This window comes from Pongo pygmaeus, chromosome 10, assembly GCF_028885625.2.
Source record: "Pongo pygmaeus isolate AG05252 chromosome 10, NHGRI_mPonPyg2-v2.0_pri, whole genome shotgun sequence".
Lineage (NCBI taxonomy): Eukaryota > Metazoa > Chordata > Mammalia > Primates > Hominidae > Pongo > Pongo pygmaeus.
In genome coordinates this window covers 96,942,896-96,969,554 of record NC_072383.2, presented here as the reverse complement: position 1 = coordinate 96,969,554, position 26,659 = coordinate 96,942,896, and the positions used below count along the sequence as shown (strand labels likewise).

Here is a 26,659-nt window from a genome sequence, read left to right as displayed (position 1 = left end):
AGAGTGCTAAGTTGGAGAACCATTTGGCTTATCGGAATTCAGGTCTGCATTTCAATTCTGCGTATCCAAAAGCTCCATTTTATTAGTTCGTCCAGAATACATCGCTCTGTAAACCAAGAGAATCGGAGACAGGTCTCAATCAATTTAGAAAGTTTATTTTGCCAAGGTTAAGGACACACCCATGACACAGCCTCAAGAGGTTCTGACGACATGTGCCTAAGGTTGTGTGGCACAGCTTGGTTTTATACATTTTAGGGAGACATGAGACATCAATCAATATGTGTAAGATGTACATTGGTCCCATCCAGAAAGGCGGGACAACAAGTGGGGGTTGGGGGGCTCGGGGGTGTTCCAGGTCATAGGTAGATAAAAGACCAATGGTTGCATTCTCGAGTTTCTGATTAGCCTTTCACTGAATACACTATTTACAGGAATAGTCACTTATGCCTTAGTCTGGCTTAGGGAAACAAAAGGGCAATCAGATATGCATTTATCTCATATGAGCAGAGGGATGACTTTTTTAATCTCTATCTGTCCTTTGTCCACAAGGAATTTCTTTGTGGTCAAATTGTCAGGGAGGTATATAGCTTTTTTATCTTAGTAGCTATCTTTTTTAGGAGTAGAATGGGAGGCAGGTTTGCCCTAAGCAGTTTCCAGCTTGACTTTCCCTTTGGCTTAGTCATTTTTGGGGTCCTGAGGTTACAGGGGTTTGAACCACAGCACCTCCATGTTGAAAAGAGGGTGGGTAAGGCCGGGCACGGTGGCCCGTGCCTGTAATCCCAGCACTTTGGGAGGCCAAGGCGGGTGGATCACCTGAGGTCGGGAGTTTGAGACCAGCCTGATCAGCATGGAGAAACCCCGTCTCTACTAAAAATACAAAATTAGCTGGGCATGGTGGCACATGCCTGTGATCCCAGCTACTTGGGAGGCTGAGGCAGAAGAATCGCTTGAACCTGGGAGGCGGAGGTTTTAGTGAGCCAAGATCGCACCATTGCACTCCAGCCTGGGCAACGAGCAAAACTCCATCTCAAAAAAAAAAGAGGGTGGGTAAAATGAGGCTGAGACCCACTGGGCTGCATTCCCAGACAGTTAAGGCATTGTAAGTCACAAGATGAGATAGGAGGTCGGCACCAGATACAGGTCATAGGCCGGGCATGGTGGCTCACGCCTGTAATCCTAGCACTTTGAGAGGCCAAGGCAGGTGGATCACGAGGTCAGGAGTTCGAGACCAGCCTGACCAACATGGTGAAACCCTGTCTCTACTAAAAATACAAAAATTAGCCAGGTGTGGTGGCGCGCGCCTGTAGTCCCAGCTGCTCAGAGGCTGAGGCAGGAGAATTGCTCCTGCCTTGAACCTGGGAGGTGGAGGTTGCAGTGAGCTGAGATTGCACCACTGCACTCCAGCCTGGGCGAGAGTGAGACTCTGTCTCAAAAAAAAAAAAAAAAACAGACACAGGTCATAAAGACCTTGCTGGTGAAACAGGTTGCAGTAGCCTCCCAAAACCCACCAAAACCGAGATGGCGATGAGAGTGACCTCTGGTTGTCCTCACTGCTACACTCCCACCAGCACCATGACAGTTTACAAATGCCATGGCAGTGTCAGGCGGTTACCCTATATGGTCTAAAAAGGGGAGGCATGAATAATCCACCCCTTGTTTAGCATATAATGAAGAAATAACCAGAAAAATGGGCAATCAGCAGCCCTCTGGGCTGCTCTGCCTATGGAGTAGCCATTCTTTATTCCTTTACCTAATAAACTTGCTTTCATTTTATGGACTCGCCTTGAATTCTTTCTTGTGTGAGGTTCAAGAACCCTCTCTTGTGGTCTGGATTGGGACCCCGGTAACACCGAGATTTTTCTTTCTTTCACAGGACTTAAGTAACTAAAATAATCTCAGAAAAGAAAGCTAGGGTATTAAACAGGTGAAATAAGTGCTGAGAACATTCTATAGTAGTGGATAAGTCCTCTTGGAAGAATACATGAATAGACATTTCTTAGTGAAATAGAACAAATCCACAGAGCTGTCTTTTCTAGACAGGTCCATGTTTCAGTTCAAATCCTGACACTTAATAACTCTTGATAGCTCTTTGTTTCCACCTTTCCTATAAAACTCTTTCCGTATATCATCCCTATATCATGAGTATAGAAGATTAAGTTAAAAAGTGTTGGATTTGCAGTCATTTCAAAGTATAGAAAGTCAGCAGGTGGAGCATTCTAAAAAACTACAGCTATCCAGCCTTGGGAAAGAATCTGGGACCTGGGAAGTGACAGTTTTAGAGCCCTAACAGTATTAATAATGACATGTATAACAGCTTCAAAAACATTTTGATGTATTTTATCTTATTTGATCCTTTTAACCTGTGGGGTAAGTAGGACCTCTAGTCTTGCCTTGCTTTATAGGCCGGAGGTCCTCAAACTTTAGCTTGCATCAAAACGGCCTGGAAGGTTTGTTGCTGTGCCCCACACCCAATTTTCTGAGACTGTAGGTCTGAGGTGAGGCCTGAAAATTTGCATTTCTAACTTATTCCCAGGATGGTGGTCCAGGAACAGTTCTTGGCCATTTTTTAGTCTTTGTGAAGCTGGTTGGATTGTCTTAGTCATGAATTATAGTTCTGCATTGCCCTCAGAATAAAATCTAAATTAGTTGGAATGACACATTGATCCTGTATGCTGACGCCTATTTACCTCTCTAGCCATTCTGCAGAACTAGTAGTTCTTGACGGAAGCTGTATTCGTTTGCTAGGGCTGCCATAATAAAAGTAAACAGATATTTATTTTCTCAGAGATCTTGAGGCTAGAAGTCTAAGATCAAGAGGCCAGCAGGGTTGGCTTCTTCCTAGACCTTGGCTTGTAGATGGCTGCTCTCTTGCTGTGTCCTCACATGGCCTTTCCCCTGTCTGCACACATCCTTAGTGTCCGTGTGTCCAAATTTCCTTTTATAAGTATGACACCAGTCAGACTGGATTAGGACCCACCCTAATGGCCTCATTTTTACTTAATAATGTCTTTTTTTTTTTTTTTTTTTTTAAACAGAGTCTTGCTCTGTCACCCAGGCTAGAGTGCAGTGGCACAATCTCGGCTCACTGCAACCTCTGCCTCCCAAGTTCAAGCAATTCTCCTGCCTCAGCCTCCTGAGTAGCTGGGATTATAGGCATCCGCCACTGCGCCCAGCTAATTTTTGTATTTCCAGTAGAGACAGGGTTTCACCATGTTGGCAAGGCTGGTCTCCAACTCCTGATCTTGTGATCCACCTGCCTTGGCCTCCCAAAGTGCTGGGATTACAGGCGTGAGCCACTGCACCTAGCGTACTTAATCAGGTCTTAACGATCATTGTGAGGTACTAGGAGTGAGGGCTTCAACATATGAATGTTGGGGAGATGAAATTCAGCCCATAAACTGGGTGCGGTGGCTCACGCCTGTAATCCCAGCACTTTGGGAGGCCAACGCAGGTGGATCATGAGGTCAGGAGTTCGAGACCAGCCTGGCCAACATGGTGAAACCTTGTCTCTACTAAAGATACCAAAAAAAAAAAAAAAAAAAACAAAATTAGCTGGGTGTAGTGGGGTGCGCTTGTAATCCCAGCTACTTGGGAGGCTGAATCGCTTGAACCTGGGAGGCGGAGGTTGCCATTGCACTCCAGCTTGGGCTACAGGGTGAGACTCCATCTCAAAAAAAAAAAAAAAAATTCAGCCCATAACAGAAGCCATTTCTTCCCTCTGGCATCATTTGCATATACTGCATATATCTTAGCTTGGACCAATCATGTTAACTCATTTGGACAAAACCATATTTTTGTGATGTAGATGGAGAGGTTGTATCACCTTGTTATAGCCTCATCCAACCCAATGTGGAGTTAATGTCCACTGTTTTAGCACCCCCATACCACTCTGTTCATGCTACTTTCATGGTTCTTACCAAGTAACATGAACTTACCCCAACACATTATGGCATTTGGTGGCTTAACATATCTGTCTCCTGATGCTCAAAAAAACCCATTTTTACTCAGTGTATCCTCATCCTTAGTGCTTAGCACAGTATCAGGCTCATCAGAGTTGGCAGTCCATAAATACCCATTGAAATGGATGATCTAATTTTAATCCAAACAGGAGACGGAAGAACAAACCACACCATGTGCAAATATAATTTCCAGGTATACTGCTACATTAGGTTGAATCAAAAGAAATTAGTGTTTTCAAAATACTAAGCAGAAAACCTCAGGAATTTTACAAAACATATCAAAATCTAAAACTATTAATTTCTCATAGTCTTGCTATTCATTTTTTGTTCAACAAATATTTGACACTTACGTGTAGGGCACTATTTAGTACTAAGAGTTCTGGAGCTTGCAGATGTGAACGAGCAAGCTTTGCTCCCTGCTATTAAAGAGATTAATAGTCAAAAATGGTGACTAGTCATCACTCACATAATCGGTGAAAACATAAAAGGCGCCCAGTCCAACAGCTTTTCCCACATTCCTCCCCCGCACCCATCTCCAGAAGGAGTCTTGCTTGGTCACCCAGGCTCACTGCAACCTCCGCCTCCCGGGTTCAATCAATTCTTCTGCCTCAGCCTCCAGAGTAGCTGGGATTACAGGTGCACCCCACCAAGCCCAGCTAATTTTTGTATTTTCAATTCTTCTGCCTCAGCCTCCGGAGTAGCTGGGATTACAGGTGCACCCCACCAAGCCCAGCTAATTTTTGTATTTTCAATTCTTCTGCCTCAGCCTCTGGAGTAGCTGGGATTACAGGTGCACCCCACCAAGCCCAGCTAATTTTTGTATTTTCAATTCTTCTGCCTCAGCCTCCGGAGTAGCTGGGATTACAGGTGCACCCCACCAAGCCCAGCTAATTTTTGTATTTTCAGTAGAAACGGGGTTTCACCATGTTGGCCAGGCTGGTCTTGAACTCCTGACCTTGTGATCCACCCACTTTGGCCTTCCAAAGTGCTGGGAATAGAGGTGTGAGCCACCGAGCCTGGCGGTTACACATTCTTTCAACTGTTTGTTTCCACCTTTATTATAAAGTATTTATAAAGAGGGATCCAGAGTCACTCACCTGGTTCAGACTCTTGGGTGACCCTAGTCAGGTCGCTAACCCTGTGAGCCACAGCCACATTTGTAAAAGTGGAATAACAGTCACACATCATGAGGTTGTTCACAGTGTTGGCACACAGTAAGTGCTAAGACACTTGATTAGCATAATATTCAAAATTAGAAATTGTCCACTATTGTACTCTCTTTCAAAAGGCAAACAGCCTAAAACTGTTTGGAAAAAACAGCTTGTACAGTATATTGTACACTTCCTGTGATAGACTAGTGGACTGATACACCCACTAATGCACAGCAGTAATAGTCCACCTCTTTACACATTATGCATGTTAAGTGACAAAAAAACTCACTTTAAAAGGCCAAATGATAAAAACATCAGCCTTGAGGCTCTTCGATATAGAGTAAATCATATCTTCCTGCAAACCAAGGACTAGTATCATACCTGAAAGAGGAAAACTTAATTCTAACATTCAAGAAAATTGGCGGCAGGAATACACCTCCGCGTCTAGGAGTCGGTAGTTTAAAATACAAGAGGAAAAAAAAAGAAAAGAACTTGACCCCGACGTGATTCGAACACGCAGCCTTCTGATCTGGAGTCAGACGCGCTACCGTTGCGCCACGAGGTCCTGCTGGGCTGTGGCTCGCGCAGTTTCTTAGGACACCAGTAAATGGCGTTTCTTCCAGGGGTACCCGTCTTTTTCTTCCATTTACTCTCTGCCCCTCCACCCAGTATATGTCGGACCAGGGGTACCCGTCTTTCTCTTCCATTTACTCTCTGCCCCTCCACCCAGTATCTGTCGGACCAGGAGACCGACTCCTTTAGCGTCCAGACTTTCCTGACTGCTAGTCCTCTAACCAAGGCTGGGACGTAAACAGCGGAAGCGGGAGAACGGGGTTTCCCGTTTGGTCCGGTCTCCAAGATCAAAGGAAATTGGCCCTTCCTTTTCTTTACCAAATGATTTCCGTTCTTACCCGCCCTGCCCCCGCCCCGTTAGGCGCGAGACTCCGCCCTCTCTCCCCTCCCCCAACAGGTTCCGCGCGCTGAGTTCGCGACCTCGAGTTGTAATCTGGCGGGGCGCCACTAAGCCGGCGCAGGCCTTCGCAAGATGGCGGCTGGAGGCAAGAGCAGAGGCCTTCAGAGCGTTTTCTTTTTCCCTTTCCTCCCTTCCTGCAAACAAAGTAAGGCATTTTCTCTCAGGGGAGGCTTTCACTTCATGGTGGGCATTAAGCTTAAAAGTCACCATTTTGAAGACAGGGTTGTGTACTTAAGGGAGCTGGTTTAGCACATTATGTTTAACAGAGTGTCCTGTCATTGAATGATACAGAAAATAATAACTGTCGCCAAAAAACGTCTCTCCACACCTCCCCGTCGGGGAATTGAACCCCGGTCTCCCGCGTGACAGGCGGGGATACTAACCACTATACTAACGAGGAGTCGTTAGCTTTGTTTTTTTCTCAGACAGCTCTTCAAGGAGCAGTAAGATCCTTCCAGCGCTCCGTCACTTTCCGCCTGCCCCCGGGAAGTATGACAGTCCTGTCTCTTGGAGCCGCTGCTTAGGCTTATTGTCCTCTCTGGGCGCTTTGTATTCTTGATATTGGTGGGAAGAATAAAAGGTGTGGAATATGTGAAGCGAACGCGCTTCCCATGTTAGTGCTAGAGAAGTGTGTGAAAATAGTTTTTCCCAGGCTCTTGACGCTTTGTAAATGATTTAGGTTGCCGGCCTGAGGTTGTTTTCTTTTTTTAACTGACCACTGGTATGTGACTTGCGGCAGAGCCTTCCCCTTACAAATTTATACTTTCACTCTGAAGTTCAAGTCCAAGGATAGCATATGGCTGCCAGATGTCTGGGACAGTTAGGGTTGCCACGGTCTCGTGCCTCTTCAAACAATTCATAAGTCTTTTATTTTGAGACGGAGTCTCGCTCTGTCCCCTAGGCTGGAGTGCAGTGTTGCGATCTCGGCTCACTACAACCTCCACCTCTAAGGCTCAAGTGATTCTCCCGCCTCAGCCTCTCGAGTAGCTGGGATTACAGGCGCGCACCACCATGCCTGGCTAATTTTTGTATTTTACTAGAGACGGGGGGTGGGGGGGGAGGGGGGCGGGGGGTTCACCATTTTGGCCAGACTGGTCTCGAACTCGTGACCTCTAGTGATCCACCTGCCTCGGCCTCCCAAAGTGCTGGGATTTACAGGCGTGAGCCACCGCACCCGGCCAATTCACACACTTTTGTAACACAAAAGCGCCCAGTGAAATGACCAGCTGCAGGCAAATGATATTTTATCAAAATTTTATCAGCCGACTTCTGTTTCGCTCTCTGTAGGCGGCTACAGTTTACCTGGAAGTGACAAACGTAAGTATGTAAATGGCTAAATAATAATGCGTTTAAATAATTCAAAACCAGGATGTGCCACTGATAAAACATATGGGTTAGGAAAGTGCACTAATCGGATAATTTGATAATTGTGTCATCCTAAACCCGTTCATAGACAGGATCAACCCTCTTCCCAGGGATACTAAGAGAGCCTTATATGTAAACTTTTTTTTTGAGACGGAGTTTCACTCTTGTCGCCCAGGCTGGAGTGCAGTGGTGCGATCTTGGCTCACTGCCACCTCCGTTCCCCGGGTTCAAGCGATTCTCCTGTCTCAGCCTCCCGAGTAGCTGGGATTACAGGTGCCCGCCAACACGCCGGGCCAATTTGTATTTCTAGTAGAGATGGTAATTCACCATGTTGGTCAGGCTGGTCTCGAACTCCCGACCTAAGGTGATCCACCCACCTTGGCCTCCCAAAGTGCTGGGATTACAGGCGTGAGCCACCGCGCCCGGCTATAAACTTTTGACTTTTCTCTAAAGGAGTGTGTTTATAGGCACAGATAAACTGACATGATTGAAAGCGTTTCATCATAGAACTTAAACTTATGTGTCTCGTCTCCGACCCAACCAATCAGGACTCCCAACTCACTGACCCCTACCCAACAAATTATCCTTAAAGATAATAAAAATAACAACAACAGCAACAACAACAATAAAAACCCCACATATGTGTCTTAAGGAATCCCTTGTTTCTAGTGTGCTATGAATTAATGTATTATCCATCATAAATTATAAGGTATTTCTCATCTGATGGAAGAGATAATTTTTTTAATGCAAATATTAAACAAATGGCAGTTTCTGAGGCTTGTTTTGGCTTTTCTTTCTTTCTTTTTTGCTCTCATTATTATTATTTGAGACAGAGTCTTGCTCTGTCGCCCAGGCAGGAGTGCAGTGGCGCGCTCTCGGCTCACTGCAACCTCCGCCTTCTGAGTTCGAGCGACTCCTCTGCCTCAGCCTCCCGAGTAGCTGGAACTACAGGCGCACGCCACCACTCCCTTTTGTATTTTTAGTAGAGAGGGGGGGTTTCATCATGTTAGTCAGGCTGGTCTCAGACTCCTGACCTTAAGTGATCCACTCGCCTCGGCCTCAAGCGGCAGCGCTCAGCCCTTTTTCGCTCTCTCTCTTTTCTTTTTTTGAGACGCAGTTTCGCTCTTGTTGCCCAGGTTGGAGTACAATGGCACAATCTTGGCCCACTGCAACCTCCGCCTCCCGAGTTCAAGCGATTCTCTTGCCTCAGTCTCCCAAGTAGCTGGATTACAGGCATGCGCCACCACACCCAGCTAATTTTGTATTTCTAGTAGAGACGGGGTTTAACCATGTTGGTCAGGCTGGTCTAGAACTCCTGAACTCAGGTGATTCACCCGCCTCGGCCTCCCAAAGTGCTGGGATTACAGGTGTGAGCCACCGCGCGCGGCCCCTGTTTCACTCTTAACTACACCAAAAGCCTCAATACAAACTCTCAGTGTGCGGGAGCCTCCTTCCACTTTGACCCTCCAAAAACTTGCTAGGGCCAAAGGGCACTGTGATAGCTATGATGACGTCCTTTTCCTGGTAAAATCGAAGGGACTTCCCCAAGTCTCTCAGTTCGTAGAGCTATGGGGCAGTGAACCCAGTTCTCCTGAACCAACTGTTTGCCCCGTGTTCTGCACTCGGGAGAAGAAGCTTCATCTCTTCCTTTAGAAGAGACACCCTTTCCACTGAAGCTCTCATAAAGTTATGCCAGTGCTCACACACGTGTTGTTACTGCTCCTTTTTCATCCCTGGTGAAAGTAAGAGGCAGCCTGAGTCAGCGAGATCAGGGAGCAGGGAATGCAGCACCTGCTGTCCATCTTCCGAAAATGGAAAGGAAAAGAGAGGGCAATTAACCTGAACAGGGTGAGGGAGCTCAGAGATTCCTCCCTGTCAGCACTGGGCAAAAATAAAGGTTAAAATCTGACTGGCAGTACAGAGGGCATGGAACTCTCTTTGGGAATAAATGGCATGATGGCAATGAGTGTTATTCAAAGTTTCAAATCCTGCTCTTCCTAAAGAACTACGCTGCATATCTCAGCTTGCTAAATGATTCACATTCATTTTATTTTCTCAACAGCCTGTTAGGTCAATGGGACAAGTGTTTTTATTCCTATTTGGGAATCTTCTGCAAGATCACACAGATAGGAGGTGGTAAAAGGCCAGGAATCACCCAAACTCTGATTGCAAAAACTGCAATTTTCACCCTGCCTGCACAGTTCCATATACATGTATATTAACAAATAAGTACATGCTATGGAGAGAAAAACTTTACAACTAGTATCAATATATGTGTCACCCTTGTTCCTATATCAATATTTGCTAATCTTTAATTACTTGGCAGACACTGTAGTTATTCATCAACTTATTGAAACTGCAATGTGCCAGACATTGTTTTAGATGCATGGGGAGGTTCTCATAAATACATCTTGTTCTTTTAGATCTTTTATCCTACAGAAGAAATACAGATAATAAACAATGAATACAATAAATGGATACATACATCATACATAAGTATGTTAGACAGTTATAAGAGCAGAAATAAAAATAGCAGAGTAAGGGGGTTTGGAGAATAGCAAGTTAAATAGGTCAAAGTAAGCCTCATGAGAGCGAGTTTTGCTCTGTCACCCAGGCTGGAGGGCAGTGGTGAGAACTTGGCTCACTGCAACCTTGGCCTCCCGGGTTCAAGCGATCTTGTGCCACAGCCTTCTGAGTAGCTGTGCCACCACACCCAGCTAATTTTTGGTAGAGATGGGGTTTCACCATGTTGACCAGGCTAGTATCGAACTCCTGGCCTCAAGTAATCCACCTGCCTTGGTCTCTCAAAGTGCTGGGATTACAGGCATGAGCCACCGTGCCTGGCCAAAGGTATAATTTGAACATAGTTGAAGGAAGTAAGAGATGTAATCATGCAGCTTCTGGGAGGCCTGAGGGCCTTAGAGGTCATTGGAAAGACTTTGGCTTTCATAATTAGGGAAATGGGAACCCACTTCAGGGTTGTTGGATTTTTTAACGTTAAAAAAATTGATACATAACAATTATACATATTTATGGAGTGCACGTGATATTTTAATACATGCATATGATGTGTAATGATTAAATCAGGATATTCAGCATATCCATCACCTGCAACATTTACTATTTCTTTGTGCTGGGAATATTTCAAATCCTCTCGTAGCTATTTGGAAATATACAATAAATTATTGTTAACTGTAGTCACCCTACTGTGCTATTCAACCCTAGAACTTATTCTTTCTTTCTTTCTTTTTTTTTTTTTTTGAGTCGGAGTCTCGCTCTGTTGCCCAGGCTGCAGTGCAGTGGCTTGATCTCGGCTCAGTGCAACCTCCACCTCCCGGATTCAAGCAATTTTTCTGCCTCAGCTCCCACTAGTACCTGGGACTACAGGCACGCATCACCATGCTTGGCTAACTTTTGTATTTTTATTAGAGATGGGGTTTCACCATGTTGGCCAGACTGGTCTCGAACTCCTGAACTCAGGTGATCCACTCGCCTCCACCTCCCAAAGTACTGAGATTGTAGGCATGAGCCACAGTGCCTGGCCTAGAATTTATTCTTTCTAGCTGATTGTATGTTTATACCCATTAACTAACCTGTCTTCATCTCCTTCACCTTGCCCTTTCCCAGACTCTGGTAAGTATCATTCCACTCTAACTTCGTGAGAACTGCAGGGTTTTGAACAGAGTAGTGATATGGTCAGATTTATGTTTTAAAGGGTCTTTGGCTGGGCAACATAGCAAGACCCCATCTCTACTAAAAATTAAAAAAATTAACTGGGTGTTGTGGTTCACACCTGTAGTCACAGCTACTTGGGGAGCTGAGGTGGAAGGATCACTTGAGCTCAGGAGTTCGAGGCTGCAGTGAGCTATGATCATACCTCTGCACTTAAACCTGGGCAACAGAGTGAGACTGTCTCAAGAAAAAAAAAGGATCTTTGGCTACTGGATTGAGAGTAGATTGTAGGAGGGCAAGAGCAGGAGCAAGAACTATGAAGTCTATTGCAATAATCCATATGGGAGATGTTGGTGGGTGGTTCAGGCTACAGTGAAAGTGATGGAGAAGGTGAGAGGCACCGATGTACTTTGTTTATTTTTTTGAGACAGGATCTCACTCTGTCACCCTGGCTGGAGTGTAGTGGTGCAATCAGGGCTCGCTGCAGCCTCAACCTCCTGGGCTGAAGAGATCCTCCCACCTCAGCCTCCTGAGTAGCTGAGACCACAGGCGCATGCCACCACGCCCAGCTAATTTTTGTGTTTCTGTAGAGACTGTTTCATAATGTTGCCCAAGCTGGTCTCAAACTTCTGGGCTCAAGGGGTCCTCCTACCTTGGCCTCCCAAAGTGCTAGAATTACAGGCCTGAGCCACTGTGCCTGGCCCCAAGTGCTATGTATTTTGAAGGTTGAGTCAATAGAATTTCTTGGTAGAGTAAATGTGAGATATGAGTTAAAAAGAGGAGTCAAGGATGCCTCCAGAATTTTTGGCCTGAGCAACTGGAAGGGTGGAGTTGCCATCACTGAGGTTGAGAAGACTAATGCACAACTCCAGAGGGCACCATTCATATTGGCAGTCATGTGAAGGGCATAACTGGGAAGAAGTTGTTAAAATAAAAACTTCAGCTGAATTAAATGTAAAGAAGTTTGACCAGGTGCAGTGGCTCACGCCTGTAATTCCAGCACTTTGGGAGGCCGAGGTAGGAGGATCACTTGAGGTCAGGAGTTTGAGACCAGCCTGGCCAACATGGTGAAACCCCATCTCTACTAAAAATACAAAAATTAGCCAGGCATAGTGGTGTGTGCTGGTAATCCCAGCTACTTGAGAGGCCGAGGCAGGAGAATCGCTTGAACCCGGGAGGTGGAGGTTGCAGTGAGCAGAGATCAAGCTCCAGCCTGGGCAACAGAGCAAGACTCCATCTTAATAAATAAATAAATAAATAAATAAATAAATGTAAAGTAGTTTATCTGAGCAATAAACTATTCGTGAATCAGGCAGCCCCCAGAATCACAGCAAATTCAGAGAGACTCCAGGGATGCCTGGTAGTCAGAACAAATTTACAGGCAAAAAAAGGGAAGTGAGGTACAGAAATTGGAAGTGAAGTACAGAAACAGCTGGTTTGGTTACAGGTTGGCGTTTGCCTTATTTGAACACAGTTTGAACACTCAGCAGTATATGAGTGGTTGAAGTATGGCTGCTGTGATTGGCCAAGACTCAGCTATTGTTAGAGTTGTATACTCCTAAATTAGGTTTTCAATCTTGTCTACCCATTAAGTTAGGTTACGGTTGTCCATAAGGACTCAAATATGGAAGTACGGAGTCGTTCTCTGGCCATATTTAGTTCACTTTAACAGAGGCAAGATGCCACCCATAGACTGTGCTGTGGATGGCACTCCTTGGAATTGTGCACTATGGCAGCCCTGCATGTGGAGTAATGACCCTGGTGGGAGCAGGGGGATGATCAACATTTCAGTTTTGGACGTGTTAAGGTTGAGACATGAAGTAGTCAGTTGAATATAATGGTTGAACACTCATTGTGTAGGTAAAACACAGTACTAGGTTCTGGAGATACAGTGATGAACAAAGACCCTGGTCTCAAGGAGCTTTTATTTCAATGGAGGAGACACATAACACTAGTAAAAGAATAACAAAAATAAAAAAGTAAAATTACAGGCCAGGTGCAGTGGCTCACACCTGTAATCCTAGCACTTTGGAAGGCCGAGGTGGGCGGATTGCCTGAGCTCAGGAATTCGAGACCAGCCTGGGCAACATGGTGAAACCCCGTCTCTACCAAAATACAAAAAATTAGCTGGGCATGGTGGTGGGCACTCCCAGCTACTCGGGAGGCTGAGGCAGGAGAATTGCTTGAACCTGGGAGGAGGAGGTTGCAGTGAGCAGAGATCGTGCCACTGCATTCCAGTCTGGGCGACAGAGCAAGACTACATTTCCAAAACACACAAACAAACCAAAAAAAGTAAAATTACAACTGTGACAGTTACTAAGATGATGGGGAAGAGCAAAGGAAAGAGCTTCTTAGGTAGATGGAACTGGATGTGCTAAGGTTGTAGGAACAGAGGAAATGTGGTGAGTAGAGGGTGTGAAAGAAGGCAGAAGTGACTAGAGAGGAGCAGAGAGGGTGAGCAGTATCGTGGGGAGATGAGGCTGAAAAGGCTTATGGGAGTAGAACAATGCAGGGCCTTCCAGGCTGTGTTGAGAACTTTTGGGGGAGTGCCTCTTCTTTCTTTTTCTTTCTTTCTTTCTTTCTTTCTTTCTTTCTTTCTTTCTTTCTTTTTCTCTCTCTCTCTCTCTCTCTCTATCTATCTATCTATCTCCACTTACCTATTTACTATTTTTAGGGTTTATTGAGGTATAATTTATTAGGGTAAAATTTACTCTTTTTAAGGGTACTAGTTTATGAATTTTGACCATAATTAAGATGTAGGCTGGGCACAGTGGCTCGAACCTGCAATCCCAGTACTTTGGGAAGCTGAAGCAGGAGGATCATTTGAGTCTAGGAGTTTGAGACCAGCCTGGGCAATATGGTAAGACCCCCTCATCTTTACAAAAAATACAAAAATTACCCAGGTGTGGTGGCATGTGCCTGTGGTCTGAGCTACTCAAGAGGCTGAGGTGGGAGAATGGCTTAAGCCCGGGAGGCAGAGATTGCAGTGAGCTGAGATTGAGCCATTGCACTCTAGCCTAGGTGACAGAGCCAGACACTGTCTCCAAACAAACAAATAAACAAACATACATTTATCCTAAGATCCAGCAACACTGCTCGTGGATATTGACCTGAGAGAAATGAAGACATATGTCCACAAAAAACCCTGCACACTTATGTTTATAGTGGTTATATTTATAATAGTCAAAAACTGGAAACTACCCAAATTTTGGAAATTTGGGTTTAATAGATTATGGAAAATTATGAGAACTTGCTGTCTATAAACATTAAAATTGAAAGATGAATGTTTATGATTTGGGCCTGGAGGGCAAATTAGATGGATACATGTTTAGATTATTAAAGTGAGGGGTGGGGAAGATATTGGGGATGCTCATACTTCACTATTCCCCAGTCTTATTTATTTATTTATTTATTATTTTTTTGAGACGGAGTCTTACTCTTTGCCCAGACTGGAGTGCACTGGCTCCATATCGGCTCTGCATCCTCCACCTCCTGGGTTCAAGTGATTCTCCTGCCTCAGTCTCCTGAGTAGTTGGGATTACAGGTGTGCACCACCACGACCGGCTAAGTTTTTTGTATTTTTGGTAGAGACGGGTTTTCACCATGTTGGTCAGGCTGGTCTCAAACTCCTGACCTCAAATCATCCGCCTGCCTTGGCCTCCCAAAGTGCTGGGATTACAGGCATGAGCTACTGGGCCTAGCCTCTAATTTATTTAAATAATAATTTAAAGTTAAAACTGAGAGGAGGTGGGCCGACCTTGAGGTCAGGAATTCAAGACCAGGTTGGCCAATATGGTGAAACCCCGTCTCTACTAAAAATACAAAAATTATCTGGGCATGGTGGCACGTACCCGTAATCCCAGCTACTGGAGAATTGCTTGAACTGGGACCCTGGAGGCGTAGGTTACAGGAAGCCGAGATCATGTCACTGCACTCCAGCCTGGGCGACAGAGCAAGACTCTGTCTCAAAAAAAAGCAAAAAACAAAAAACTGAGAGGCAAAAGTCTGTCTCCCTTCAGCTCGACTAACACTTAGTCTTTTCTTTCCCTCCTTATTTAAAAAAATAAATCTTTATTGATTTATCCTTTGTGCCAAGCATGGAGATAGGCATTGGGCACAAAAAATTAGTAAGACTCACTTCTTGCCCTCAAGGAACTCAAATTTCTTGAGGGAGGTGGACTTTTAACTGATAGTTACAACACAATTTGGTAAGTGCTATGGTGGAGGCATAGCTCATGCTGATGGAGAGCCTGCTACGCCTTAGGCTTCAAGTGCCTTATATAATATTAACCATTGTCCAAAGACAAAGTTATAACAGATTTAAAGATCTTAATTGGCTTCCATTTGTGATTCTAAAATCAGGCAACATCTCATTCCATAAAATAGAATGAGTATTTCAATGAGCTGAACAGAAGACGTTGGCTTTTATTTTTTTTTTTTGAGACAGAGTTCCGCTCTTGGTGCCCAGGCTGGAGTGCAGTGGCACAACCTCAGCCCACTGCAACTTCTGCCTCCCAGGTTCAAGCGATTCTCCTGCCTGAGCCTCTCGAGTAGCTGGGATTACAGGTGCTCGCCACCATGCCCAACTAATTTTTTGTATTTTTAGTAGAGACGGAGTTTCACCATGTTGGCCAGGCTGGTCTCAAACTCCTTACCTCAGGTGATCCACCTGCTTTGGCCTCCCAAAATGCAGGGATTACAGGCATGAGCCACCTTGCCCGGCCAAGGTTGGCTTTATAGACAAAAAAGGGTTGACCAAAGCAGAAACAGAAAACACAAAGTGGATTGGTGCTTTAAAGTTACTTCCGTTTAAAGGTTAAAGCAGAGTGGACCTTCTTATCATTCCAGCAAAAACCGACCTGCTTGGGGATTTGACTATTATATCTCGCTCCTGATTTCTTTCTCTCTTTTTTTTCTCTCCTTTTTTTTGAGACAGGGTCTTGCCCTGTCACCCAGGCCGGGGTGATCACAGCTCACTGCAATCCCTGCCTGAACCGATCTTCTCACCTCAGCTTCTGGAGTAGCTGGGACCAGAGGCACGCGCCACTATGCCACTAATATTTTTTATTTTTTGTAGAGGGATGGTGGTGGTGTTGGGGGGGCAGGGGCTTGCCATGTTGCCCAGGTTGGTCTTGAACTCCTGATCTCAAGCTCAGCACCTGCCTTGGCCTCCCAAAGTGCTGGGATTACAGGTGTGAGCCACCGTGCTCTGCCCCATCCTGATTTCTTGGAAGGTCAGATAAGCAACTTATTTTCAGCTTGGTGGTATGGAAGTCCAGCATGAGTGACTCTATTTTGGTTTGTCTGTTGGGCCTAGCGTAGGAACTCAGTTCAAACCAATGACTTACTATACATTTTATTTAATACCATTTAATCCTTATTTAAATCCTATGAGTTTGCTATAATAATTTTCTCCTTTTTACAGTGAGGAAACTGAGGCACTGGAAGATGAAGGCTACAGAGGTAGAAAGTGGTGGAAGTATGTGCAGAATACTATGGGATTACAGAGAGGGAAGGGCTGGAGTGGTCAAAGAAAGACCTATTTTTAGCTGGGCCACCAAAGAATGATGATGAACTTAGAAAAAGAATGGGGGAAATGTTTTCCAGCACTTAGGGAACAGAGAAACATTAATACAAAGGCTCAGAGCATGTGGCAATTTGGGAAAAGTGGCAATGCGGGAAAGAGTATATGGTAGAGGGGCTGCTGCTTAGGGGACTGGAGTGGCAGGGGGCAGAAATGTCTTCACCTTTCATTATAATGCGTGACTGGGGAGAATTAAACATCACAGTCTTTGAGGAACTGACAGGAACCTTACCGATCTTCTTGATCCTTTCGTTATACAGATAAGGAAACTGAGGCCAGACAGCTCCAGTGATTTAACTAAATTCCTGTGGCCGAGAACATCACCTTTATCTGTTGCTGTAAATTAAGGAATCTGTGGGCTTAGTGATTAGGTGTCCCTCAGAGGTTTCCAGGGCCTCAGATCTTGCCATCACTTTCCTTAGGGTTATCTGTTCCTGGGCTGGCCTAAGCTTCCCGTCCTTTAAGGAACCTGACTGCCAACATTGGCCCCAACCCAACAGGAGATCAGTGACCTCTGTGTTCCTGACTTTTTTCTTGCCCTACTGACCACCTGCTGACCTATCCCAGTTAATAGCTTTACTGACCTGTCTAGCCTTAAGGCAAACACTAGCCCCAGTGTGAGGAACAAAGGGTCCTAGTGACCCACACCCCCTGGCCCTTTGGCGTTCAGTCCTCAGGCTACCTGGAAGGACAAATTATTCAGCCTGTTTGGGGTGGGATGGAACAGTTTCTACTTCTTTTCTTTGGATATATATATATTTTTGAGACCTGTCTCACTCTGTCGCCCAGGCTGGAGTGCAGTGGTGTAACCTTGGCTCACTGCAACCCGTGCCTCCCAAGTTCAAGCAATTCTCATGCCTCAGCCGCCCGATTAGCTGGGACTACAGGTGCGGGCCACCATGCCTGGCTAATTTTTGTATTTTTAATAGGGACAGGGTTTCACCATGTTGACCAGGCTGGTCTCAAATTCCTGACCTTGTGATCCGCCTTGGACTTCCAAAGTGCTGGGATTACAGGTGTGAGCCACTGCGCCAGGCCTTTTCTTTAGTCTTTCTGTGTTTTCTAAACACAAAGCAACAGAAAAACTTCTGCTTCAAATACATGACTCAGGTCTGGCATTCAAGTTGCTGATATTTTGGGAAAAAAGCTGCCTGTAGCTTTTGAAATTTCTTATTCTCCTACCTGTAATTAACTCATATGATTAGCAAAGTTTTATTATCAGAATTTATCAATAAAATGAAGTTAGTGATCTAGTAGATAAGAAGAGAACCAGCACAAAATAGCACACAGAATCCCATTTTTTTCCTATGCATTTGTAAGTATTGGGAACGTCTGGTGGCCGGGTGCGGTGGCTCATGCCTGTAATCCCAGCACTTTGGGAGGCTGAGGCGGGAGGACCACTTGAGGTTAGGAGTTCGAGACCAGCCTGGCCAACATAGTGCAACCCCGTCTCTACTAAAAATACAAAAATTAGCTGGGCGTGGTGGCAGGTGCCTATAATCCTAGCTACTCGGGAGGCTGAGGCAGGAGAATCACTTGAACCCGGGAGGCGGAGGTTGCAGTGAGCCTAGATCGCGCCACTATATTCCAGCATGGGGACAGAGTGAGACTCCGTCTCAAAAAAAAAAAAAAAAAAAAAAAAAGAAAACATCTGGAAAGAAGTAGCTGAAAATATTAAAAGTAGTTATATCTGGGTTAAGAGTGTGTTGATGATCGCTGTTTTTTTTGCTATTTCACCTTTTCTAAATTTTCTACTATGTGCATATATTGAACTCAGAAAAGCAAACAATAAAATTTTCTTTAAAGTTACTAATATTAGGCAAAGCAAATAGCTCAAATGTACATTTGTGATAGTCCTCTTAGCCTATGACATGTTGAGTAACGTATTCTAGTTTGGTTTTCCTTGTTAGCCAAAGATTTCATTATTTTGCAGCTTAAGTTGTTTATTTCTAGTTCCTTAAGGTGGGGAGGAGGTGAGGAGGTGAGGAGGGTGAAGAAGCAAATTCCACTTCAGTAAAACGGTGTGCAGCCTTTTCCCCGAGTCCCTTTGTCTCAAGGCTCCTGTGTTCCGGGTCTTTTGTTGTTCTCTGTATGGACTTTGATTCGAGATTTAAAGAAAAACAAGTGCTGGCCCTCCTTGCGCCCTCTGGTGTCCTAGTGAGGTATAACCGGACAAACCGCACAAAGATCACAGCCATTTTCACACAGCGCTCCCCCGACACAGTGATGCCTGGAGACGGGAATGTCTGGAATCTTAGAGGAAGGAATCACACACCGACAAGCACGGCAGGCTTAGTCTTTGAAACTTAATCAGAGCCTGTAAGTATGGATACTGTTTTTTAAAAAATTAAAAGCAGTATCTGGGCTGCAAGTATTTAAAAAACCTAATAGGAAATAAGTCAACTCTCAAAGCATTTGGCACAGCTTTCTGGGTTCTAAAACAAAGAAAATCTTACTACATATGTTGTTTTATAAATACAGCATAAACCATTACTTTGTTATTTGTTTTAAAAATTTCTTTTAGAGACAGGGTCTTGCTCTGTCACCCAGGCGGGAGAGCAGTGGTGCAATCTTAGCTCACTGCAGTCTTGAATTCCTGGCCTCGGGTGATCCTCCATGCTTCCGCCTCCCAAAGGACTGGGTTTACAGGTGTGAGTCACTGTGCCTGGCCTAGAACTTTGGATTAATTGCAAATAAATTAGGTGAAAGAGAGGTCTGGATACCTAGGCTTTAGCTTGACTGAGGATAATGATTTCTGCAACTTTAAGCTTTACCACGTAGACCAAAAATAAAATTCTAAGCTCCCCAATCAGTTGAATGGATGCCTCCTTTTCCAAGGGCATTCCAAAGTTACCTGAAACACTAGTTCATGTCATGATGGGAACAGGTGGTCAGACAAGCCTCCTTATACTCTCCTCCCTTTGGGATTCAGGCACATCTGACCAGCATTAACATAAGTCTGACAAAGCAGGCTTTTTGTAGCAGTAAGATACCAACATGACAGTCAGCAGGCCCTGAAGTAAATTGAAGTAGTTTACCCCTATATATATATATATATATATATATTTGACACATTTTGAAATGGCCCTGCAAAGGTGTCTCCTGTGGGGAAAATCTACTTTCAGTAGAGAATCCCTTTCCCTTTCCAGATATTTTTCCTTAACCAGGAGAAAATTAATTAAGAGTCTTGCACCTTAAAAAGGTAAAAAATAAAATTTTTGGCCGGGCATGTTGGCTCACGCCTATAATCCCAGCACTTTGGGAGGCCAAGGCAGGTGAATCACCTGAAGGTCAGGAGTTCGAGACCAGCCAGGCCAACATGGTGAAACCCCATCTCTGGCTAATACAAAAATTAGCCAGACGTGGGGTGGCGGGGTGGGCGCCTGTAATCCCAGCTACTTGGGAGGCTGAGGCAGGAGAACTGCTTGAACCTGGGAGGTGGAGGTTGCAGTGAGCCCAGATCACACCATTGCACTCCAGCCTGGGTAACAAGAGCGAAACTTCGTCTCAAAAAAAAAAAAAAAAAAAATTAAATAAATAAATAAAAATAAATAAAAAATAAAAGTTTTACAATCTGACCTGGTGCTGTGGCCCACTGCTGTAATCCCAGCACTTTGGGAGGCCGAGGCAGATGGGTTGCTTGAGCCCAGGAGTTCGAGATAAGTCTGGGCAACATGGTGAAACCCTGTCTCTACTAAAAATACAAAAATTACCAGGACATAGTGGCGCGCACCTGTAATTCCAGCTACTCCAGAAGCTGAGAGGTGCGAGGATGGCTTGAGCCTGGGAGGTTGAGGCTGCAGTGAGCTGAGATTGCACCACTGCACTCCAGCCTGGGTGATGGAACGAGAGCCAGAAATATTTACAATCTGTTCTTTCTGAAGCCTGCTACCTGGAGACTTTATTTGCATAACAAGAACCTTGGTTTTTGCAACCCCTTATCTTAATTCAGGCACTCCCTTCTATAAATTTCAGGTCTTTAGATAAACTCTTTCAACTAACTCCCAATCAGAAAATCTTTGAATTCATCCATGATGTAGAAGTGCCCCATCCACCCTCACTGAACCAATGGACATCTTTCATGTATTTTTTGATGTCTTCTGTCTCGCTAAAATGTGTAATAAAAAGCTGTAGCCCGACCACTTTGAGCACATGTTCTCAGGATTTCCTGCGGCTGTGTCACTGGCCATGGTCACTCATATTTGGCTCAGAATAAGTCTCCTCAAATATTTTACAGAGTTTGACTCTTTTCTTCATCGACAATCAATATGTGAGAGTTAATACTGAAGGCCCCTTTTGTCTATAATATACTTCATTGTATCGCATTTTTCACCAAAGTGTTTTGTTTGGTTTTTATAGAGATGAGATCTCACTTTGTTGCCCAGCCTGGTCTCTTGGGCTTAGGAGATCCTCCCTCCTCAGCCTTCTAAAGTTCTGGGATTACATGTGCGAGCCCCCGCCCTCAAACTCTGCCTTTTTTTTTGAGCCCGAGTCTCGCTCTGTCACCCAGGCTGGAGTATAGTGCCATGATCTCGGCTCACTGCAACCTCCACCTCCCGGGTTCAAGCATTTCTCCCTGCTTCAGCCTCCCGAGTAGCTGGGATTACAGGCGTCCACCACCATGCCTGGCTGATTTTTTTTTTTTTTTTTGTATTTTTAGTAGAGACAGGATTTCGCCATGTTGGCCAGACTGGTTTCGAACTCCTGACCTCAGGTGATCTGCCTGCCTCAGCCTCCCAAAGTGCTGGGATTACAGGTGTGAGCCACCGCACCTGGCTAAACTATGATTTTTAAAATTATATTTCCACTAAAAAAATGTAGATGTAAAATATTTTTGGTTTAAATATTTGATAAGATCTCAGGCGTGGTGGCCCATGCCTGCAATTCCAGCACTTTGGGAGGCCGAGGTGGGTGGATCACCTGAGGTCAGGAGTTCGAGACCAGCCTGGCCAACATGGTGAAACCCCCATCTCTACTAAAAATACAAAATTAGCCTGGCATGGTGGCATGCGCCTATAATCCCAGCTCGGGAGGCTGAAGCAGGAGAATTGCTTGAACCTGGAAGGCGGAGGTTGCAGTAAGCCAAGATCATGCCATTGCACTCCAGCCTGGGCAACAAGAGTGAAACTCCGTCTCAAAAAAAAAACCAACAAACAAAAAAACTCAGGCATTACAGTTTTATTTGAATAGGCAATTCATGCACACAGAACGAAGTTCAAAAAGTACCAGATACCAGAAGGTATAAGGTATACAGAGGAAAGTCTCTCTCCCATTTTTTCTTTTCTTTTCTTTTCTTTTTTTGAGACAAGCTTCTTTCTGTCACCCAGGCTGGAGTGCAATGGTGTGATCCCAGCTTGTTGCAACCTCTGCCTCTCGGCTTCAAGCAATTCTTCTGCCTCAGCCTCCAGAGTAGCTGGGATTATAGGCATGCCACCATGCCCAGGTAAGTTTTGTATTTTTTAGTAGAGACAGGGTTTCACTAGGTTAGCCAGACTGGTGTCGAACTCCTGGCCTCAAGTGATCTGCCTGCTTCGGCCTCCCAAAGTGCTGGGATTATAGGCATGAGCCACCATGCCCAGCTTCTCTCCCATTTCTAACTCACAAGAATTCTCTTGAGTGATGTTGGGGTTGGTCTGGCAGCTCAACAAGGCCATCATAGGCTTTGAGTACTCTCTTCTTGTTCTGGGTCTTTCTTCTCTGCTACCTTTAGCAAAAGGACATTTCTTTTTCTTGATTGTCACTTCATGTCTGCAAATTAGCTGCTGCAGCCATCATGGCCAGTTTCAAGGCTGGAACATGAGGGAAGAGGCAGCTCCAGCATACTATCCTTTTGAATGTCCCTTTTAACTGGGAGAAAGCCTTTTCAGGGAAATTCTGACAGTTGTTTTCCTGTTTCATTAACCACTTTTGGGCCACAAAGAGGCTGGGAAAGTGACTGCCAGGCAAAAGGGTATGAATAATGATTCTAATATTAGTTTTTTTTTTTGTATTCTAGTTTTCTGTGCTGGGTGTAAGAGCTGAAATTTATTAGTATAACACCATTTTTCCTCAATTCAACAATGATGTTTTCATCATTTCTATTTCAGGAGATACATCCAGAAAACTGCATTACAATTTCAAATCAAAGCTGGACAAGTTTTTTTTTTTTTTTACACAGACATCACCATGTTAGAAAAGTTGGACAAGTTTTGAAACCATTCTGAACCTATCATTCCTATCTTTCAAATCCTTCCAAGGCATCTTATTATTGATTTGTTTCTATATTTTCCTCATTATTAAAGAGGTTGAGTATCTTTTCTCTAGAGCTAGTTTGGGTTCTGATTTTCTTCACTTTCCTGATGGAGTCATTTTAGAATTGAAGGGCATCATAGCAACTGAGGCAGTGTTAACATCATCAATATTTTAGGATTACAGGTAACCATATTTCCTAGTTTGCTTGGGACAAGGCCAGTTTGTACCTCTTGTCCTAGCATTTTTTTTTTTTTTTTTTGAGACAGAGTCTCGCTCTGTCGCCCAGGTTGGAGTGCAGTGGCATGATCTCAGCTCACTGCAACCTCCACCTCCCAGGTTCAAGTGATCTTCCTGCCTCAGCCTCCCGAGTAGCTGGTATTACAGGCACGCACCACCACGCCTGGCAAATTTTTGTATTTTTAGTAGACACGGGGTTTCGCCATGTTGGCCAGTCTGGTATCAAACTCCTGACCTCAAGTGATCCCCCCGGCTCGGCCTCCCACAATGATGGGATTACAGGCGTGAGTCACCGTGCCTGGCCCTAGTATATTTTATAATAGCATTGCATTCAATCTCAAAAGTGTGTGAGTTTTGATGAAAAATTATATGGTGGTCATTTATTATCTGAAATACACATCAAAATACCACTATTGCCATTTTGCTCTGGTATCTTCATCAGTGGGTGCAGGATTGTCATGAAGGCGGGGGGCGGGGGGGTTGTTCTGCTTCCTTCTCTGTTGTGTCCCCAGAGCCCAGAACAGTGCCCAGCACCCAGTAAGTGCTTAATGAATATGAATGCATCTGCACATAAATTCATTTCTTGGGGCTTGGCACATTGCCACTTGAACAAATGGATTCTATTAACAAGGAGTATGGAGCAATGATTTTGGGGTACACAACTCATGGTGCCTGCCAAAACATGCGCTTTAGATTTTGATAGATATTGTCAAGTTGTTCTCCACAGGGGTTGAGCCAGTTTACACTCCCACCAGCAATATGTGAGAGCATCTGTTTCTCTAACCTTCACCCACATGGTGTTATCAAAATTTTTATCTGTGCCAATCTGGTAGTTTAAATTTGCATTTTCCTTATTATGGAAAGATAGAGCATACTTTCATATGTTTAAAAGCCATTTGAAATTTCTAAGAACTGTCTGTTCATATCCTCTGCCCATTTTTTTTTTTTTCAGTGAATTACTGGTCTTTTTCTTATCAATCTATAGGAATACAAATAGTTGTTCCAAGGTTTTCATGCCTTTTGAGTTTGTTTCTGGTGTTGTTAGTAAGCAGAATTTAAAACATGTATTTATATTTAGCTTCTTTCCTTTTATTGCATCTATATTTTGCATCATGCTTAGAAAGGCTTTCCCAGATTGTAAAATAATTCTCCCATATTTTCTTGTCTTACTTTCAAGTTTTCATTTTTTTCACATATAAGTCTTGATCTATCTGAAATTTATTTTGGTGTAAGATTTGAGATATGAATAAAATCTAATACTGTTTATTGAATAGCTCATCTTTTCCCCACTGGTGGAAACTCTAAAGGGTTCCTGATATTCAGAGACGATTTCCTATGAAACTTTTAACACTCTCGTAAATTCTAAGGAAAGAAACTCAAGGACAAAGCAGTCAGGATGGAATTTTATTTTATTTTTTGTTGTTGTTGAGACAGAGTTTTGCTCTTTTTGCCCAGGCTGGAGTGCAATGGCATGATCTCGGCTCACTGCAACCTCCGCCTCCTGGGTTCAAGGGATTCTCCTGCCTCAGCCTCCCAAGTAGCTGGGATTACAGGCGTCTGTCACCACCCCTGGCTAATTTTTTTTTTTTTTTTGGTATTTTTAGTAGAGATGGGGTTTCACCATGTTGGCCAGGATGGTCTCGATTTCTTGACCTCATGATCTGCCTGCCTTGGCCTCCCAAAGTGCTAGGATTATAGGCATAAGCCACCGTGCCCGGCCGGATGGAATTTTAATTTGTAGTTTCATGTCTTGCATTTCCTCAATTTATAATAATGCTATCTTTTATTAAGCATTTATGTGTTAAGCATAATACCACAGAAGACTGTATAAAAATACAGAGTTTATAGAATAATGGTAAAATGAACACCTGTGTACCTGTTATCCAGATGAACATGTAAAACCTTGCCAGTGACTTGAAAATCCTCTGTGTGCTCTACTTTAATCATCTTCTTCTTCTTCCTCCTCAAGAGATAACCACTATCCTGATTTTTTGATAATTATTTCTTGCTTTGCTTTATAGTTTTACCACCTATATGTATCCTTAAATATTATATTGTTTATTTTTTGTATTTGATAGAACAAAAAATATCTTTGTTGTTGTTAGAGACAGAGTCTTGATCTGTTGCTCAGGCTGGAGTGTAGTGGCACAGTCACATCTCAGTGCAGCCTTGACCTCCCAGGCTTCAGCAGTCCTCCCACCTTAGCTCCTCAATTAGCTGGGACTACAGGCATGCACCATCGTGCCCGGCTAATTTTTGTATTTTCTTTTTTGGTAGAGACAGGGTTTCGCCATGTTGCCCAGGCTAGTCTTGAACTCCTGGAATCAAGTGATCTGCCTGCCTCAGCCTCCCAAAGTGCTAGGATTACAGGTGTGAGCCATGGCTCCTGGCCTTATATTGCTTATTTTTGACAACTGAGTGGCAAGCCCAACCATTGCAGCAGGCTCTCAAAAGATAAGCGCTGGGTCAAGTTCAGTGGCAGTGTTCCTGAGAGAATGCAAGAGCTCCTTTTGGGAAGTCTGCGGTCAGGGTCAAGAGTGAGTTCTGGGAAACACAGGATATATCACAGCTGGGACATCTGGCAGGGCTGCAGTTTGGGTCAGGTAATGATATCTGCAGAAACATAGTCAAGAAGTGGGACCCTATCTGTAGCTCCCAAGCTTGCCATGGTTTCTTACCTACTTTCAAGAAGAAATCAAAGAAAACCCCTTCTATGGGGTAAGGTGAATTTCCTCAGTTCGTGAAGACAGCAGGTCATGGTGGGTGTGTTAGTCTTCTATTGCCACATAATAAATTATCACCAATGCAGCAGCTTAAAACAACATACATTTATTGTCTCATAGTTTCTACAGGTGAGGAGCCTGGCACATTTTAGCTGGTTTCTCTCCTCAAGATCTCATTAGGCTGAAATCAAGACACTGGTTGGCCGCCTCCTCCTCTGGAGGCTCCATTAGGGAAAGATTCATTTCCAAGGTAGCTCAAGTTGTTAGCAGAGTTCATTTCCTTGCAGGTGTAGCACTGGAGGCTCCTCCTCTCCTCTCCTCTCCTCTCCTCCCCTCCCCTCCCCTCCCTTCCTCCCTCCATCTCTCTCTCTTTTCTTCTCTCTCTCTTTCTTTCTTTCTCTCTCTCTCTTTCTTTCTCTCTCTCTCTTTCTCTCTCTTTTCTTTTCTTTTTTTTCTTTTCTTTTCTTTCTTTTCTGACAGAGTTTCTCTCTGTTGCCCAGGCTGGAGTGCAATGGCACAGTCTGGGCTCACGGCAACCTCCACCTCCTAGGTTCAAGCGATTCTCCTGCCTCAGCCTCCCAAGTAGTTGGGATTACAGGCATCTGCCACCATGCCTGGCTAATTTTTGTATTTTTAGTAGAGACGGGGTTTCACCATGTTGGCCAGGCTGGTCTTGAACTCCTGACCTCAAGTGATCTGCCCGCTTGGCCTCCCAAAGTGTTGGGATTACAGGCGTGAGCCACTGTGCCTGGCCTTCACTTTCT

General features: G+C 44.4%; 1 long non-coding RNA gene and 2 other non-coding genes across 6 annotated transcripts in view; 1 reads left to right on the top strand and 2 right to left on the bottom strand.

Moving 5' to 3' along the window:
- Positions 1-5,603: 5,603 nt before the first annotated feature.
- On the bottom strand, positions 5,604-5,675 carry TRNAW-CCA (transfer RNA tryptophan (anticodon CCA)). Its single transcript has one exon. It is a non-coding gene; the product is annotated as a tRNA-Trp (tRNA).
- A 284-nt stretch (positions 5,676-5,959) lies between these two features.
- The window catches only part of LOC129010853 (uncharacterized), a 148,911-nt gene continuing 128,211 nt past the window's right edge, over positions 5,960-26,659 (top strand). Inside the window, exons 1-4 of one of the 4 annotated variants that reach the window (XR_008493073.1) lie at positions 6,133-6,228; positions 7,371-7,400; positions 16,546-16,599; positions 22,791-24,437. This is a non-coding gene — a long non-coding RNA (uncharacterized LOC129010853). Of the gene's footprint in view, positions 6,229-7,370; positions 7,401-16,545; positions 16,600-18,896; positions 19,024-22,031; positions 22,148-22,790; positions 24,438-26,659 lie in introns of those variants that run through there. The other 3 variants (XR_008493074.1, XR_010122673.1, XR_010122674.1) reach the window with 3 other exon arrangements.
- TRNAD-GUC (transfer RNA aspartic acid (anticodon GUC)) lies at positions 6,412-6,483 on the bottom strand. Its single transcript has one exon. It is a non-coding gene; the product is annotated as a tRNA-Asp (tRNA).